The sequence below is a fragment of the Mustela lutreola genome, chromosome 2 (assembly GCF_030435805.1).
Source record: "Mustela lutreola isolate mMusLut2 chromosome 2, mMusLut2.pri, whole genome shotgun sequence".
In the NCBI taxonomy this organism is placed as follows: Eukaryota; Metazoa; Chordata; class Mammalia; order Carnivora; family Mustelidae; genus Mustela; species Mustela lutreola.
Genome location: NC_081291.1, coordinates 47,749,857 through 47,768,146, shown reverse-complemented (window position 1 = coordinate 47,768,146; position 18,290 = coordinate 47,749,857). Strand labels below are relative to the sequence as shown.

General features: G+C 41.7%; 1 pseudogene; it reads left to right on the top strand.

Moving 5' to 3' along the window:
* On the top strand, positions 1 to 462 carry LOC131825524 (ubiquitin-conjugating enzyme E2 L3-like; annotated as a pseudogene).
* The last annotated feature ends 17,828 nt before the right edge of the window (positions 463 to 18,290 follow it).

Sequence of the window (18,290 nt, the reverse complement as noted above, 5' to 3'; positions counted from 1 at the left end):
ATGGCAGCCAGTAGGAGGCTGATGAAGGAGCTTGAAGAAATATGCAAATGTAGAATGAAAAACTCCCATAATATCCAGGTTGATGAAACTAATTTATTGCCTTGGCAAGGGCTTATTGTTCCTGACAACCCTCTATATGATAAGGGGACCTTCAGAATCAAAATCAACTTTCCAGCAGAGGACCCATTCAAACCACTGAAGATCACATTTAAAACAAAGATCACCCGGACATCCACAAAAAGGGGTAGGTCTCTCTGCCAGTACTTAGCACTGAAAACTGGAAGCCAGCAATCAAAACCGTCCAAGTAATCCAGTCCCCCATAGCCTTAGTGAACAATCCCCAGCCCAAGCACCCACTTTGGGCTCACCTAGCTGAAGAATCCTCTAAGAACCTTTAAAAAATTCTGTAAGAATGCTTAAGAGTTTACAAAGAAATATAGGAAGAAGCGAGCTATGTACTAAATTCTGCCACAACCTATTCCAGTGAATGTGAGCAGAGACGGCCAGCAATGCATTCAGACACCCTGCGAAGCAAGACTCTGTGGAAAATTGATAAATGTCACCACTTGGCTTTTGTTTATGTCAGTTACTACCCCTTTACATTTTGGGTTTTTTTTTAAGATTTCATTTATTTATTTGACAGGCAGAGATCACAGGTAGGCAGAGAGGCAGGCAGAGCAAGAGGTAGGGAAGCAGGCTCCCCGCTGAGTAGAGATTCCGTTGTGGGGCTCGATTCCAGGACCCTGGAATCATGACTTGAGTCAAAGGCAGAGGCTTAACCCACTGAGCCACCCAGGCGCCCCTCTACAGTTTTCTTAATCAAAAGTGGTCTAGGTTTTGGATGCAATTGTAAATGGGATTGACTCCTTAATATCTCTTTCTTCTGTCTTGCTGTTGGTGTAGAGAAATGCAACTGATTTCTGTGCATTGATTTTATATCCTGACACTTTACTGAATTCCCTAGGAATAAACCTAACCAAAGAGACACAGAATCTATACTCAGAAAACTATAAAGTACTCATGAAAGAAATTGAGGAAGACACAAAGAAATGGAAAAATGTTCCATGCTCCTGGATTGGAAGAATAAATATTGTGAAAATGTCTATGCTACCTAAAGCAATCTACACATTTAATGCAATTCCTATCAAAGTACCATCCATCTTTTTCAAAGAAATGGAACAAATAATGCTAAAATTTATATGGAACCAGAAAAGATCTCGAATAGCCAAAGGGATATTGAAAAAGAAAGCCAACGTTGGTGGCATCACAATTCCGGACTTCAAGCTCTATTACAAAGCTGTCATCATCAAGACAGCATGGTACTGGCACAAAAACAGACACATAGATCAATGGAACAGAATAGAGAGCCCAGAAATAGACCCTCAAATCTATGGTCAACTAATCTTCGACAAAGCAGGAAAGAATGTCCAATGGAAAAAAGACAGCCTTTTCAATAAATGGTGCTGGGAAAATTGGACAGCCACATGCAGAAAAATGAAATTGGACCATTTCCTTACACCACACACAAAAATAGACTCAAAATGGATGAAGGATCTCAATGTACGAAAGGAATCCATCAAAATCCTTGAGAAGAACACGGGCAGCAACCTCTTCGACCTCTGCCGCAGCAACATCTTCCTAGGAACAACGCCAAAGGCAAGGGAAGCAAGGGAAAAAATGAACTACTGGGATTTCATCAAGATCAAAAGCTTTTGCACAGCAAAGGAAACAGTTAACAAAATCAAAAGACAACTGACAGAATGGGAGAAGATATTTGCAAACGACATATCAGATAAAGGACTAGTGTCCAGAATCTATAAAGAACTTAGCAAACTCAACACCCAAAGAACAAATAATCCAATCAAGAAATGGGCAGAAGACATGAACAGACATTTCTGCAAAGAAGACATCCAGATGGCCAACAGACACATGAAAAAGTGCTCCATATCACTCGGCATCAGGGAAATACAAATCAAAACCACAATGAGATATCACCTCACACCAGTCAGAATGGCTAAAATCAACAAATCAGGAAATGACAGATGCTGGCGAGGATGCGGAGAAAGGGGAACCCTCCTACACTGTTGGTGGGAATGCAAGCTGGTGCAGCCACTCTGGAAAACAGCATGGAGGTTCCTCAAAATGTTGAAAATAGAACTGCCCTATGACCCAGCAATTGCACTATTGGGTATTTACCCTAAAGATACAAATGTAGTGATCCAAAGGGACACATGCACCCGAATGTTTATAGGAGCAATGTCCACAATAGCCAAACTATGGAAAGAACCTAGATGTCCATCAACAGATGAATGGATCAAGAAGATGTGGTATATATACACAATGGAATACTATGCAGCCATCAAAAGAAATGAAATCTTGCCATTTGCAACAACATGGATGGAACTAGAGCGTATCATGCTTAGCGAAATAAGTCAAGCAGAGAAAGACAACTATCATATGATCTCCCTGATATGAGGAAGTGGTGATGCAATATGGAGGCTTAAGTGGGTAGAAGAAGAATAAATGAAACAAGATGGGATTGGGAGGGAGACAAACCATAAGTGACTCTTAATCTCACGAAACAAACTGAGGGTTGCCGGGGGGAGGGGGTTTGGGAGAAGGGGGTGGGATTATGGACATTGGGGAGGGTATGTGATTTGGTGAGTGCTGTGAAGTGTGTAAACCTGGTGATTCACAGACCTGTACCCCTGGGGATAAAAATATATGTTTATAAAAAATAAAAAATTAAAAAAAAAAAAAAAAGTGGTCTAGGTAACCTGTAGAGAAAGGGTTAAAAACTTACAATGTTTTCTAGTTCTGCTTTCTTTGTTTTAAAAATCACTGCTTCAATCTACTTTAAAAGAATGGTGTGTCTTGGGGTGCCTGGGTGGCTCAGTGGGTTAAGCCTCTGCTTTCGGCTCAGGTCATGGTCCCAGGGTCCTGGGATCAAGTCCCTCATCAGGCTCTCTGCTTGGCAGGGAGCATGCTTCCTCTTCTCTCTCTGCCTGCCTCTCTGCCTACTTGTGCTGTCTGTCAAATAAATAAATAAAATATTTAAAAAAAAAAAAAAGAATGGTGTTTCTTTTCTTATCCAAATTGACCCAAAAATGTCCATTTACATTTAGCCCTTAAGATTAAGAAAAAAAAAGTTGCTGTTCCTTTTCTTCCTCTGCCCTTTCAACTCCCACTTTCCTGCATTTGGTTTGTATTTCACTCATTCACTTCCCCCAGACCCAGAGCTATTTCATCCGCAAAAGAGAAGAGGCTGGTCCTGGCAATTCCGGGGGCTTCTCTACTCCCATGTTACACTGCCCTGTGCAGGAGTTGGTTCAAATTCTACTGGCCCCAATTTATAACATCCTTTAAATAAAATTTAAAAACAATCAAAGCATGATTCACCACCCCACCCCCTACCTTTACTACCATAAACAAAAATGAAACAAAAAAACAACTTTCCGTGAAAAAGGAGGAGGTCCAGTTCTTATGTAAAATCTGGCTGGTGTTACAATAATGCTGATGAAACGAGCAAACCCTGATGTCTCTGTGCATGACTGAACTGAAACCTGGCTGGTCTGCTTTGGGAAACCCACATCTGTGGCAATCCCAGAGGTCATTGCCAACCATAGGACACAGTGCACTTGTGTGAAGAATCTCTCACCAGAGAGGCTCCTGAGGCCAAAGATTGATGCTTCTTCCTGTAGCCACTGTAGAAGATATCTGGTCATTGCCCACAATGCTGAAGTCAGAATGTCCATGTGAAATTCCATGCTCACCTGTCACCAAGCTCCATCAATGTGCCACGGAGCTCGCTCTCCCGGATCCTCAGTGCAGCACAGCCCCACTATGACCCTCCCTTGACACAGTTTGACACTTTGCGAGGTTGGAAAGGGAGGCACTTGGCTGTCGCTAGAAGCAGTCTGGAGTTGCCGGTGCCCTGCTGGCCCCTTTGTTTGGAGCAGGAGACCAGCCCCAGAACAAGATGGCACTCCCTCTCCCGCTGCACTCACTGCCTTTGCAGAGTCCACCTGAAGATCATTCAGCAATATCCTTTACATGTGTTTTATATTGTTTTGAATTTCTTTTCTTATGGTTCATATATATAATGGACTATTACTCAGCCATCAGTAAGGAGGAATACCTACTGTTTACATCGACATGGATAGAACTGGAGGGGATTATGCTAAATGGAATAAGTCAAGCAGAGAAAGACAATTATCATATGGTATCACTCATATGTTGAATGTAAGAAATAGTGCAGAGGATCCTGGGGGAAGGGAGAGAAAACTGAGTAGGAAGAAACAAAGACGGAGAAAAACCATGAGAAACTGTTGACTCTGGAAAACAAATTGAGGGTTACAGAAGGGAGGGGAGTACAAAGAGGGGTGATGGACATTAGGAGGGCTTGTGATGTGATGAGCACTGAGTGTTAATACTCAACTGATAAGTTATTGAACACTACATCAAAAACTAATGATGGGGGCACCTGGGTGGCTCAGTGGGTTAAGTCTCTGCCTTCAGCTCAAATCATGATCTCAGGGTCCTAGGATTAAGCCCTGCATCAAGCTCCCTGCTCAGCGGGGAGCCTGCTTTCCCGCCTCGCTCTGCCTGCCTCTCTGCCTACTTGTGATGTGTCCAATAAATAAATAAAAATCTTAAAATTTAAAAAAAAAAGTCAGTGCTGACAATGAAATATACCTGACTTTCAAAAAAAAGAGAGTAACTAAAAAAGAACAATTAATAATGTACTGTATGTTGGTTAATTGAACTTAAATAAATAAATAAAGACAAACAAACACTGAGAGAATTCATTAGCAGTCCTACACTCCCCAAACCGTTAAAGTTGAATGTAAGTAAAATCACACCAAACAGGGGCGCCTGGGTGGCTCAGTGGGTTGAGCCTCTGCCTTCCGCTCAGGTCATGATCTCAGGGTCCTGGGATCGAGTCTCGCATCAGGCTCTCTGCTCAGCAGGGAGCCTGCTTCCTCCTCTCTCTCTGTCTGCTTCTCTGCCTACTTGTGATCTCTGTCTGTCAAATAAATAAATAAAATCTTTTAAAAAAAAATCATACCAAACAGAAACGTGGGTCTACACAATGAAGAGTGTTGGAGACTGTAAAGGGCAAATACATGTCTCTGTTGCTCCTATATGCAAAGAAAGAATGAGAGCCAGAGACTTTCATTTTGTGAGGAGAAGACCAGGCAACAGAAGTTTCCTTTTCCTTTTTTTCTAATTAAGTTTTTTTTTTTGTTTTAATAACAGTATAGTGTTATATTAGTTTCAGGTGCACAATATAGTGATTCAACAATTCTATACATGACTCAGTGCTCATCCAGGTAAAGGTCCTCTTCAATTCCATCACTTATTTCACAGCCACCTTCCCTCTGGTAACCATCTGTTTGTTCTCTATTGTTAAGACAGAAGTTTCTTTTTAAAATGAAAAGCACTTATTGAAAATACAAATATAACAAGGCAAGTTATGCACACGCAAATGGGAATTATTTATTTTTGTCCAGCTTTGAGGCATATTTGACATATAAGATTGCCTAAGTTTAAGGTGTACAATATGTTGATCTGATGCACTTATATATTGCAAAACGATTACCATTCAGTGTTAGCTGACTACTGTATCATGTCACATAATTACCATTTCTTTTTTTGTGAGAACATTTAAGATTTAAGATTTCCTCTCTTAGCAACTTCCAAATATCTAAAGTCATCTTTATATCTTTAGATCTTTAGATGACATCTTTAGTGTCATCTAAAGTCACTATATCATATATTCGATACCTAGAATTTATTCATCTTCTAAATGAAAGTTCTTACCCTTTGACTAACATCTTCCCTTTTCCTCCATCCTCCAGCTTCTGGTAATTACATTCTACACTCTGTTTCTATTAGTTCTGTAGTTTTAGATTCCACATATAATTGAGAGCACATGGTATTTGTCTTTCTCTGTTTGACTTATTTCACTTAGCCTAATATCCTCAAGAACTGTCCATGATGTCATAAATGGCAAAAAGATCTTGGCTGAATAATACTCCATTATATTCATCTTCTTTATCCACTTTTATTGATCATGTATTAGTTTGTTAGAGATTCCATAACAAAATACCACCCAAAAAAGGCAGCTGACATTTCTGCAAAGAAATGTTAGACATCCAGATCGCCAACAGGCACATGAAAAAGTGCTCAACATCACTCGACATCAGGGAAATACAAATCAAAACCACAATGAGATATCACCTCACACCAGTCAGAATGGCTAAAATCAACAAGTCAGGAAATGATAGATGCTGACGAGGATGCGGAGAAAGGGGAACCCTCCTACACTGTTGGTGGGAATGCAAGCTGGTGCAGCCACTCTGGAAAACAGCATGGAGGTTCCTCAAACAGTTGAAAATAGAACTACCCTATGACCCAGCAATTGCAATACTGGGTATTTACCCTAAAGATACAAATGTAGTGATCCAAAGGGGCACGTGCACCCAAATGTTTATAGCAGCAATGTCCACGATAGCCAAACTATGGAAAGAACCTAGATGTCCATCAACAGATGAATGGATCAAGAAGATGTGATTACACACACACACACACACACACATCAATTTATATATACCAATCTATACACACACACGCACACATACACAATGGAATACTATGCAGCCATCAAAAGAAATGAAATCTTGCTATTTGCAATGACGTGGATAGAAATAGAGGGTATTATGCTAAGTGAAATGAGTCAATCAGAAAGACAATTATATGATCTCTCCGATATGAAGAATTTGAAAGGCAGGCTGGGGGGTTGTGTGGGGTAGGGAAGGAAAAAATGAAACAAGATAGGATTGGGAGGGAGACAAACCATAAGAGACTCTTAATCTCATGAAACAAACTGAGGGTTGCTGGGGCATGGGTGGGGAGGTAGGGATAGGGTGGTTGGGTTATGGACATGGGGGAAGGTATTTAGCTATGGTGAATGCTGTGAAGTGTGTAACCCTGATGATTCACAGACCTGTACCCCTGGGGCAAATAATACATTATAGGATTAAAAGAAAAAAAAAAGGCAGCTGAAAACCACATAAATTTTTTTTCCTTTCATAATTCTGGAGGATAGAAGTCTGAAATCAAGGTATTGGCAGGTCCTAACTCCAACTGAAACTTGTAGGGATAATCCTACCTTGTTTCTTCTAGGTTCTGGTGCCTGAAGGCATTCTTTAGCTTATAGATACATCGGTCCTAGCCCTGCATCTTTTGTCACTAGACATCTCTCCTCTTCTGTTTCCTTCTTTTTCCAATTCACATGGTGAATGACCTCATCTTAATTAATTATATCTGTGATAATGCTATTTTCAAATAAGGTCATAGTTGGTGGGACATAGGGAGGGGTGGTTAGAACTTCAACATATCTTTTGAGGGTATACAATTCAATCCCTAATGGGGCTCCATTACACAGGACTGTCAGTGTGGTTGGTTTCAGCTCCCAGTGTGACCCAAAGCTCCTATCCTAAATCACACGGTTGGTCTTTCTGGGGTGGTGAGCCCCTACTCCGTGACTACTGGATGTAGCCAGTCTCTTTCCTAAAAAAAAGACATTCCTGCCAGATATGACATTCATTACTTTCCAGACACAAAAACAAAGGCCAAGACTCTCTGGGCAAGGCCAAATTCTTTACTATGCAAAGCCCTGAGGATTTGCTATTGTCTTTCCTAAAACACTATAGAAATAAAAGATCCAGTTTTTTGGAAAACCACAAATATACTGACAACACAGAAATTGCTCACCAGCTTCTTAGTCAAAAAATTAAAAATGAAAAATAAATCAGTGAATCTATAGTCGAAGCCTTTAACAGTTAGAATTTAATTCCTAGAAATAACTAGAAAGAATTTTTCATTGTTTAAGAAGTGCCAAGAAGAGAGCGGTGAAGTCAGAGTGGGAAAGAGAAGTATTAATGCAAACTCTGAGAAAAGTTTTACGAATTACTATCACAGTTGGTTTGGGACCCTAAGAGGCCATCCTCACCTCTATATTCTCTTCAATATCCCTAAAAACTAACCACTATTCTGAATTGGAGATACAACCTCCTTATTAAAAGGAAGGGGAAAGGTGTTGCTTTTAGCATTTATGACTGGATCCCAAATAAAATCAGAAAATTCTTAAAGAATTTTTAAAATTTTTTTTCAATTCTTAGAATTTCTCTTAAAAGTACCTTCAGGATTTGGGGGTCCAAAAACAAGTAATTGTGTATTTGAAAGGAATCTGCACAGAACGCCCCTTAAAAATTAGTAGTATATTGTTAAATGTACACAAGGTCAACCATATTCCCTTTTTTTAAAGATTTTATTTATTTATCTGTCAGAGAGAGAAAGAGAGTACAAGCCGTGGGGAGCAGCAGGCAGAGGGTGAAGCAGGCTCCCAGCAGAGCAAGGAGTCTGATGGACTCAATCCCAGGTGCCTGGGATCCTAACCTGAGCCAAAGGCAGGCATTGAGCCAACAGAGCCACCCAGGCGTCCCTGCCTAGGCCAACCATATTCTAGATGAATCCACAGAAACTGAGTTCAAGAGACAACTCTTGACCTTTCCCATTTAATTCCAGCAACACAAATCTGACCAGGAAAATAATTTTCCAGAAATCAGGTTTAGGGTTTCCCTTTAAAGCTGAATGATTCTAGAAATACCCAAATTCTCTATTCTGCCCTCTTCTGACTCCCTGAATCTTATGGAGTTCTCTGAATATCAGATCACCCCTTAGGTCACAAGCACTGCCATTCTGTACTATCGACTTCCATGAGAAGAAACACAAGGGAAATGAGTACGACCTGCTTCCAGATCACCAATTTTGGGCATCTCAAACCACAGGCAAACTGAATCTTTTGAAAAGAGGCGGCGGTGGGGCGGGGGGGGGGGGGGGGGGGGGTTGGTCTTCAACTTGCTTCCTCTTATTGGATGGCTAAAATGCCCTGTGTCCAACTATTTTCTTTTCCTCTCTCAGGTGATAAGTCACTCTCTCCAAGGACCTGTTCTGACTCATGTATGAAACCCCACCCCACCAGCAACCCGAGCTCCCATCCTCCCTGTAGTACCTTTCTATAGAGCTCACCTGCCTGCACTGTTATTACCTGTTTTCTTATTTCCTTATCAGACACTAAGCTAGGTAAGGACAAAATCTGTCGAATCTGATCCCCAGATTAAGCATTTAGGTGTAGGTCTTCAATATCTAACACAGTATTTGGCACATAGGACTTGTTTCAGTCCATTCAGCTACTAGAACAGAATACCATTTACCAGGTAGCTTATAAATGGTTGAGGTGACTGGGAGGTCCATGATCAAGGTCCTGGCCAATCTGGTGTCTGGAGAGAGCCTGCGTACTGGTTATAGACCACCAGCAGTCTTCTCACTGTGTCCTCACAGGGCTGAAGGGACAGGGAAACTCCCTGGGTCTTTTTTATAAAGACATTAATCTCATTTGTGATGGCTTGACCTTTATGACCTAATCAACTCCCAAGGGCCCCACCTCCCAATACCATCACACTGGGGGTTCAGATCTCAACATATGAATCTTGGGGGGCACAAACATTCAATCCCTTGTTTTTTGTTTTAGAATGAAATGCTATAGCAGGAAAAAAGTGGGATAGAATGGCCGGGCAGAGCATGGCAAGCAATAGAGTGGAATGAGAGAACAATAATCACACAGATCCCCCTCTGAGTAATTTAACTCCCCAGAAAGGATTCCTTAAACCTATGAAGATTGCCTTGAGCAAAAAAGTAGTTGCATCAGATCCAGCTAACAACTGTACCACAGCTTATTACATGAGACTTGAAGTAATGATGTAATCAACCAAACAGCATGGGAAACAAACCAGTTCAACAACAATATTGCTCCTGCCGGTGATGGCTGAATGTTAGCATGGCCAGGATAACAAGCAATACGGCTGTTCCTTTGGCTTAATCAGGTATTTGGACACTCATGAAAAACATAGCTACATGAAAAACATAGCTCAGACCCTTTCTTACTGTCTACATACTTCCCAAGTATGCACCCTTTAGCCCTCTCCTGCATTTTCACCATCCCCAAAGCTTGTCATACAACCTAGATGAAGAGTCACTCTGACATTCTCCCATGATTTATTGAGTTCCTGTGATGTTAGAGGTCTCTGGTTATTTTGAGAGACAAAGTATTCAGAGCACAGGCTTGAGTTGGAGAAATGGATCTGAATGCTGGTTCCAGCACCAAGTAGCTCAGGGTCCCTCAAGCAGCTGTTGAACCTCTCTGCACCTCAGTTTTCTCATTTATAAAATTAGACTCAAAATACCTACTTTGTGGAGAAGGCCCCCCATACACTGTTGGGTGTGTTGTGTAGTTCTATTCACAGACGTAAGGGAAATAAATGAAATGTCAAGTGCTTAACTTTAGCACTCTCGGGTGTTAGCTGATATTATCATGCTATTAATGGGCTACGGACTTTGTCCTCTAGGAGTCTCCAGTGGAGAATGGGAAATGGTTCACATGTAGCTAGAAAGCAGAACACCCACGACAATTGTCAGTGCAGATAAAGGATAACCGAATGTGGGTAGAAGAGGAGTCTGCCCAACTAAGAATGCCTAACACCTTCTCATTGGCCGGATGAAACATTTTAGAGACACATCCCATTAAGTGTCAGTTTGGGGGCTGCCACGATCAAAGTTAAAAATCTAAGAGGCCAAAATTCATCACTGCAATCTCCACATTCAGGACCAAGTTCGTAATGCAGACAGGGGAGGGCTGGATATCCAAGTAACAGCTCCAGAAGCTGCAGAAGGGGCCTGAATGCAAGGTGGTTAAAAATTCCTTTCAATTAAGGACCTATCCTGAGCCTGACTTTGAATATAAAACCCTCTGCCCATCAGCATTAATACTCTCATAATGAAACTTTTCCCCAGTCAAGGACTGAGAGGGACAATGTAAGTCAGGATGGTCAGCTTGGAAATGCAGCTGCCTAATCCAGCTCTCCTTGGGGAACGGTTCCAATTAATGACAGTGGGGCACACTGCAAACCGAAAGACAAAGCATGGCTTTCAGCTCTAGTCCATGACATTCGGCTTGGTAGACTTTTCACATGTGGTCTTCGCACTTACTTCAGCAGAACATGGAAGCCTAGTTCTCTATTTTCAGTCTCCTCAGCATGTAACTTCCTAGGCATTACTAAAAGGTAAGTAACTCTTCTAATTGCATGACAAAAAAATTCCACACAGCAACTGCTCCTAATAATATACTTACGGTTGGCCATTTCATTACCTGATAATTACCAGATCATTAGAGCAAATAATATATCCTTATGGGATAAACTTATGGCAGTAATTTCAGAGAAAAGAATAGGAAAGCACTCTTGCAGTCTCCAGTAGGCAATGTGTAGAATTAGCTATAGAAGGAAAGGAATATAAATGTACTTTTTAAAAGTAAACAGCAATATGATAATATTTATAGTAATTTCTGGATCATGAAGTCAGAGAGGAAATGGCTGGACAGACAGAGCCCAGCCCCCTCATTTTACAGGTAAGAACAAGGAAGGAGGCCACCAGAGTGAAGTGAGCTCAGCAGGCTCACAGAGCTAATATTATAAGTACAGTCCATGCGACAATGGGTTTCTATCCCTTATCACAGAGCTCTTTCTTTTTAATGAAAATAATCCCCTAAATACAACACAGATTTGATTTTTAAAATCTTCACTAACTGAAATATTCAGGAAATGCCAAGAACTAGTTAATTGGATTTTCTAATTAAGCTAGATTTAACTAGTGGTTTAACCCCAAACTAATCTTTCGGAGTTAGTTTTAGAGTGGCTGGAGAGCCCAGATTTAGCCTGTCAAGTCTCTTGCCCTGGTTTCTGGCAGTGACCTCACCCACCACTCCACCTGGCTCACTCCTCCTCATCTTCCAGACAGCAATTTAAATACCTTTTTTCAACCAAGTCTTTCCTACATTCCAGATTAGACAAGCTCTCCCAATTATATGTTCCTAAAGCTCTACCTCCCATTGTGAAATCACCACCTTTTTCTATTTATTTAAGATTTCTTTTTCCCCTCAAGACCGGTTCTCAGACTTGACCATGCATCAGAATCCACGGGAGGGCTGGTTAAAAATACAGAGTCCTGGGCCTTACTCTGCAAGTTCTTAGATCCCATATGGGATGGGGCCTGAGAACTCGCATTTCTAAAAGTTCCAAGGCGATGCTGATGATCCAGAGACCACACTTTACAATCCACTAAGTTGCATTATCAGACTCATGAAGGCAGGAGGGACTGGGTCTTACTCATTGTTCTATCCCTAGTGCCTAGCACCATGCCTGGCACATAGCTGGTTGTAAAGAGAGACGAGGTAAGTGAACAATTTTCTTCACTAGGGCAAAAAGTTATGGCTCCGAAAGTTGAGTAGAACATTAAGCAAAGCTAGGTGAAGGGTACATAGGAACTCTACCATATCATTATCATTTTTCTATACATCTAAGATTATTCCAAAATAAAAAGTTACATATGTATATGGATACATATACATGTACATATGTTAGGCAATGAACAACAGAATCTTAATGTATATCGGGCATGAACATTGGGTGAAAGCTGAGACATTTCCTTTCCCATTCAGTCTAATAGCTTGTCTTGGGCTTCTCTTGCTGGAGATTGCTGCCCACGGTCAAGTGCTCAATAACAACATTCCAAGGTGGCTGCTAGTAAACCACTCTGTCGGTCCTTTCCCTGTAATCATGGCAGACGCATCTGACTTCAACTCCCCTGCACCGAATGAACACACATGCATTTGGATGATGCTTTCCCTCTTTCAGTGTAAGCGTCTTCGTCACAGCAAATGACTTCTGAAGGGCCCTTTGAGAGCATGCTGGGCCTGCTGGATGCCAAAGCTGAGACAGCCACCCCCTTCTGGATGACTTACAGGCTCCAGGAAGGCCCCTTGGCCCCCAAATATCCCCAATCCTGCCTTCGGCCTGGAATTTCCACCGGATGAGAAAAAAGCCTCAATTTTCAAGCCTTGTGTCTCCACAAGACTACTGTGACAGTAGTAGTAGCCAGTGTGGTAGCACTTTCAAGTATTGGCCACTATTTCAGCCCAGCTGAAATTATCAGATCAATGGCCTAGATGGCAGCCAGCCTCAGGATCCGTGTTTAGGAAGGAGGACTGAACGAAGCAGACCTACGTATGGAACCTCAGGGCAAAGGGCACCCATGGAGACTGGGGTACCTGGGGGGAGGCCTGCAAAAGGTCCTAGAAGGGAGGAAGCAGCAGCTAAATGGTGAACCAGCTGGTTGCCGACCAGCCCTGGACCCACCGCGCACTTTTGCTGGAATTCATACACAGTAACAGTATGACCCTTGCTTTCTCATTTTCACTGGGCTGCTCTAACAAAATACCACAGACCAGGTGGTTTATCAACAATAAACATGGATTTCTCACAGTTCTGAAAGGTTGAAGTCTGAGATCAAGATGCCAGCATGGCCAGGCTCTCTGCCTGATGAAAGACCACTTCCCCTGAGGCCTCTTTCCTCAGGGCACGAATCCCACTCACGGAGGCTCAAGACCTGATCAGCTCCAACACGTCCCACTTTCAAATACCACCACCTTGGGGATGAAACTATGGTAGATGAGCTTTGAGGGGACATAACCATTTAGATCATAGCACTTATCTTCAATTCAGATAAAAGCCAAAGAGTAGAAACAGTCGTAAGTAATATAAGTACAGTGTGCCAGAGGCTGGGTAAGGAACCTTATCAGCATATCCATGCATTTTGACACTATACCGGAACTGTGTTCTCATCAGATGCTGCTAACAACCATGTGAGGTAGCTATTAGTGTCCTGTCTTTATAGCTGAGTCACTGAGGCTTAGTGAATCGACTCACCCAAGCTCCCACAGTAACTAAGACACACAGGTAGGGTCTGACCTGGGGCTCTCACCATATACCATGTGGTTTTCTTTGCTAGTCTCCCCAACCTGAAAATGGGTTGGTACTGATCATTTGAAGGGCATAAAGTGTCCAAACCTGTCTCCTTCTGGCTGCCAGTCCTTTGGAAAGTCATTAACCACTGACCATAAACTGCCAAGCCTCAGTTTTCATACATAGGAAGCAGAGTTCCTACTCCACAGTAAGCACAACTTCAGCCTTTGTTGTTATTAATGTTATTTTTTCATGCCTAAAATTACTTTCTTTCAAAATCCTGCTATCTGTGACCACACAGATGGAAATTGAGGGCATTATTCTAAGTGAAATAAGCCAGACAGAGAAAGACAAATACTTTATGTTCTCACTTTTGTGTGAAATCTAAAAAAGTCAAACTCATAGCAACAGAAAGTAGAATGGGGGGCGCCTGGGTGGCTCAGTGGGTTAAGCCTCTGCCTTCGGCTCAGGTCATGATCTCAGGGTCCTGGGATTGAGCCCTGCATCGGGCTCTCTGCTCAGTGGGGAGCCTGCTTCCCCCTCTTTCTGCCTGCCTCTCTGCATGCTTGTGATCTCTGTGTGTCAAATAAATAAATAAAATCTTAAAAAAAAAAAAAAAAGAAAGAAAGAAAGAAATAAAAAGTAGAATGGTAGTTGCCCAGGGATGAGGTTCAGAAGAAATAAGGAGATGTTCATCAGTAAGTATAAATTTTCATGATGGACATTGGGGAGGGTATGTGTTATAATGAGCAGTGGGTAATATATAAGATTGATGAATCACTGACCTCTACCTATGAAACGAGTAATACAATGACTAAATTTTTTTCTAAAAAGTACAAACTTTCAGGAAGAAGATGAGTAAGTTGTGGAGATCTAATATACAGCCTGGTGATTATACAATACTGTATCTTATATGGGAAAGTTGCTAAGAGAGTAGATCTTAAATGTTCTTGCCACAAAAAAAAAAAAAAAAAGTGGTAATAATGCGGCATGATGGAGGGGTTAGCTAATGCAATGGTGGTCATCGTTTTGCAATATATAAATCAAATCAACACATCGCACACCTTAAACTTACAACATGTTTTAAGACAATTATATCTCCAGAAAGCTGCAGAAAAAACATTACTGCCTTTCAGTTGAAGATCTATTCATTCATTCAAAAACTTCTGTTCTAGAAATGAAAGACAGAGTAATAAACAAGAAAGGAAAATACTGAGACTTCAAGGAAAATACAATTGATAAGTACAAGTAAGTAAAACAAGAGGACTACAGATGGTGATGCAGGCAGGCTAATAAGAAAATAAGATTCATGATGAATGGGTTGGGGAGAGGGGTGCTTGAGGAGAAGGGATTAGGCAGAGGCCTCTCTGAGGAGCTGGCATATTTAAGGCTGACTGTGACTGCTAAGCAGCCAGTCATATGAAGACTTTAGGAAAGGACGCATCAGGTGGAGAGATATCAAATGACCAAGGTCAAGAGGTGCAAAGGGGTGTGGCTTGCTGGAGGACCAGAATGAAGACCAGCTTGGCTGGGCCTGGTGTGCAAAGAGTGTAGCAATGGCAAAGCAGACTGGTGAAGTGTGAGTGCCATTCAAAATGCAAAAAGAAGATACTGGACAGTTTGAAGTAGGGCACTGATAGGATTTTATTTTATTTTTTTTAATCACTTTAGCTGTTGTGGAGGAAATGAAATGTAGGCAGAAGCAGAAGAGCAAAAGGCCACTTAGGATGCTTTAGGATACCCAGATAAGACACGGTAATAATGCTGATGAAAGAAGAGGGCAACTGGGAAAATGGGCCAACCTACAACAAGTTCAAGAAGCTCAACCCCAGTGGCTTAGATTCCCAGGAGGTAAGGAGAAAAAGGGAAAACCTCAGTTTGGGTCTAGAACCTAGCAGTTTAGTTTGAGCAAGCCGGTAGGGAAGACACAGAGAAAAGGAAATTAGGGAAGAAAAAAAAAAAAAGAAGTCTGCCCTGGACATTTAGGTTTGAGATTCCTATGAAACATGTAAGCTGATCACTGTGTAGAATAGGAAATACAAAAATTTAAAGCTCAGAGGAGAGGATAGGTCAAAGGTATATATTTGGAATTATCAAAATTCAGACACTGTCTAAAGCCAGGGGACTGGAGGAGAAACTCTGTACAGAATGTGTAGAGAGATATAGAAAGAGCTCCAGACAAAACCCTGAGGAGGAAAAGCCACCCAAGAAAAATGAGGAGGAATGGCCGAAAGACTGTGGCACAGCAGAGACCAAGACAGGAATGAATCAAGAAGGAGAGAATTCAAAGATGCTGAGAAGGTGCCAAGATGAAGACAGAAAAGGGCCTGCTAGGCTTGGCCTCAGGAAGTTCAAGACAATGTCCAGTTTCATGGACCTGGTAAACCCAGAAATCCACCTGCAGGCAGCTGAAGGAGGAATAGGACACAGGAAGAGGAAACAGCAAATGCAACGGACTCATAATATGTTTGCAATAAAAGAGAGAATTGGAATAGTGTGGAAGCTGGAGGAGGACATGGCCGGAGGCAGGCTGTTTGTTTTGAAGAAGCGTGAAAGCCAGAGCTCATTCATATGCTGCCATGAGCAAGCCAGTAAAGAGAGAAAGTGATGCAGGAGAGAGAAGTTCAAGGTGAAAAGGGGCTGGACCCTAAAGCATTCACAGAGATGTCAGCCTTCAAAAGAGAGCAGCAGGAACACTCCTTCCAGGTGAACACAGTAAAACAAGGTGGGTGGGTCATGAAGCCCATGGGTTTGACGGATGGGTCATGAATGACATCATGGAGACTTCCAAAGCCTTTTTTTAAAACAGCCTTACTCTTGGTGTTCCAAGAGGTCATGACTATATAAACTAGGATCGCAAAACACAGAAATAGAATTGTTTTTTCCATCGCTAAAAGACTTCTAAGGTCAAATAATCCAGAGCCTGCCTTGCTCACAAAAAAGGTCCAAAGGAGTCGACTTGTTGGGGACACACAGCTTCTTAGTAACATGGAAGAGAACAGAAACCAGGTTATTTGAATTTTCATCTTTTTGTAAAACAAGCTGTTCCACTCTGTCTTGTACTCTCATAGAATGAAAAGTTATCTCAATACATCGCAAACAGTTAACATACCAACTTATGTTCCAGATTTTTCCCACCTTCCTGCTATATAGATTATCTGGAATTAACCTTGGCACATAAATGCACCAAACGATGCAGCTGTGAAGGCTTAGGAGGGGACACCAAAACAGACAACCTGCAGAAGGTCTCCATTAGGTCTCCAATGCTACCATCTCAATAAGGGGTATTTGGATGTTTATGGAGTTATTCAGAATGAAATACTGCCATGGCAGATTTCCCCCCAGACAGCCTCTCCACATACTCCTTAATCACAGTACTGAAAATGTTTGGCTTGAGGAAGAAAATGGGTTGGAAATGCAAGCCATGACATGAGGCAAAGCTTACCACCAGAAAAAGAAAATGGCCTCTTGATCTTTTCAAACTGGGGGACATTTTTCCCACCAGTAACAGAGCAAACCAGCAAGTTGAGCAGCTCAAGCTAAAGTGAGGGTTGAATAGATCCTTAGCTCAACTCACTGATGGTTACTAGAAGGGAGGTGAGTGGGGGGTGGGTAAAGGAGGTGGTGGAGATTAAGGGTTATACTTGTCATGATGAGCACCAGGTGGTGTATGGAAGTGTTGAATCACTCTATTGTACACCTGAAACTCATATTACACTGTATGTTAACTAACTGGAATTTAAATAAAAACTTTCTTTAAAAAAGTGAGGGGTTGACACTTTCTATTCTTGGTTTTTTGCAGAGCACCTGGTATACAGAAAAGCTCAAAAAATATTTGGCATTATGCTGAGTGACAAAAGCCAATCTCTGAAGTTTATAGGCAGTATGGTTTCATTTATAGAACATGCTCAAAAATGACAGAATTATGGAGATGGAGAGATTAATAGCAGCCTAGGCTTAGGGATGGGTGTGGGGAGAGAAGGCAATATGAAAGTATAGCCCAAGGGAGTTCCTATGCAGTGAGGGAAGCATCCTGTCTCTTCACTGTGGTAGTGATTACCTAAACCTAGACATATGATAACATGGCATAAGCCAGAGAGACAGACAAACAGAGACAGATCTGCAGAGACAGACAGCAAGCATTTAACAAAACTGGTGCATCTGAATAAAGATTATACAGTGTCTCTTTTCTGGGTTTCAATGTACTGCAGTTACAGAAGATGTTACCATCAGGGAAAGCAGACTGGAGTACACAGGTCTTTACCATACTTTTTTTTTTTTTTTTTTAAGCTTCCTATATGCCTACAACTATTTAATGATGAGGAGTTTTACAGAATAACCAAGTTTCATCTTCGGTGACAGGTATTT